Source organism: Trichosurus vulpecula, chromosome 1 (assembly GCF_011100635.1).
Source record: "Trichosurus vulpecula isolate mTriVul1 chromosome 1, mTriVul1.pri, whole genome shotgun sequence".
Lineage (NCBI taxonomy): Eukaryota > Metazoa > Chordata > Mammalia > Diprotodontia > Phalangeridae > Trichosurus > Trichosurus vulpecula.
In genome coordinates this window covers 81272301-81273634 of record NC_050573.1, presented here as the reverse complement: position 1 = coordinate 81273634, position 1334 = coordinate 81272301, and the positions used below count along the sequence as shown (strand labels likewise).

Below are 1334 nucleotides of genomic sequence, written 5' to 3'. Positions count from 1 at the left end.
GGTCCCGGCAGATGTAAGAGTTATCCAAATATATCCCACATGAGCCCCATGTGTAAAACAGCCTCTCTGGGCTTACTTGCCCAAACCACATCAGTTGTGGCACGTTGGGTCTCCAGAGGAGTGGGTTTGAAAATCTTCCTAACACTTGCTATTAAGACTCCACTACATCATCAAATGAAATAATATTTGTAAAGCGTCGGGCATGACACATAGTAGGTGCTTAATAAAAACTTATTCCCTCCCTTTACATTTCCCTGACAGCATGCTTAACAATCAACTGGTAGATTCAGTTAATTATTTTTTTCAGCTTACTCATTTAAAAAAATTGTTAAATTAAATTTTTAATTTTTAATTAATTTATTCATTTTAAGCATTAAAATATGGAGCACTTCATGAATTTGTGTCATCCTCACACAGGGGCCATGCTAACCTTCTCTTCATTGTTCTAATTTTAATATGCTGCCGAAGTGAGTACATAGTGAGTACATACAATCTCCCACAAATACAGAGTCCATGAGGGAAAGAGTGGATATGAATTTAACAGTACAGTTTTGAGGCACACACGTAGGGAACATATTTGGCTAATGCAACTGGTAATTCCAGAACTTCAATACCCTTTCTTACTCTAGGGGACCCTTGTGGAATTCACTACAGGGCACAGTGTCAGTGATGCATGAATTGTTTCACTGCTCAGTTTAGTTGGCTGCTAGAAAAACCATGGCAACTCAGCTAGACTTACTCCTTACGGGATCCACTGTCTTGTATGGACTGATAAATCCGTTATTGGCCTGGACCAGTCAGGTTTCTCAGTCAATAATTTACTACTGGACCAGGCCAGGCAGGTCACTCAGATATTGGGCAGCTGCTGCCAGGCTGGACTGAGTGGAACAGTCTCTTCTGAGGGCACAGGGCTACACTGGACAGACTGATCCACGGCACTCCCTGAACTTGCTCTCTGATTGGATAAAGCTTTTGTTTTATTTTTTATTTTGTTTTAAATTTAAATTTAAACTCATTTTCTATTACACTTTGAGTTTTGAATTGTCTCCCTCCCTGCTTCCCAAGCCCACATTAGAGAAGGCCAACATTTGAGATACATATGTATGTAGAACCATATATCAATTTTTTTCTCTGAAAGTAGATATTGTTTGCCTTCATAAGTACTTCATATTTGATTCGAATGATTATATTACTCAAAATAGCTTAGTCATTCACACTTAACTCTTCAAACAATATTGCTGTTATTATATGCAACATTCTTGGTTCTGCTCGTTTCACTCTTCATTGTTTCCTGCAAGCCTTTCCATGCTTTTCTAAAATCAACCTGCTCATCA

The 1334-nt window shown here is 38.6% G+C and overlaps 1 non-coding gene across 1 annotated transcript; it reads right to left on the bottom strand.

Annotated features, from left to right (window-relative positions):
* Positions 1-374: 374 nt before the first annotated feature.
* LOC118835042 lies at positions 375-476 on the bottom strand. The gene has a single exon (XR_005009405.1). It is a non-coding gene; the product is annotated as a U6 spliceosomal RNA (small nuclear RNA).
* Between the last annotated feature and the right edge of the window lie 858 nt (positions 477-1334).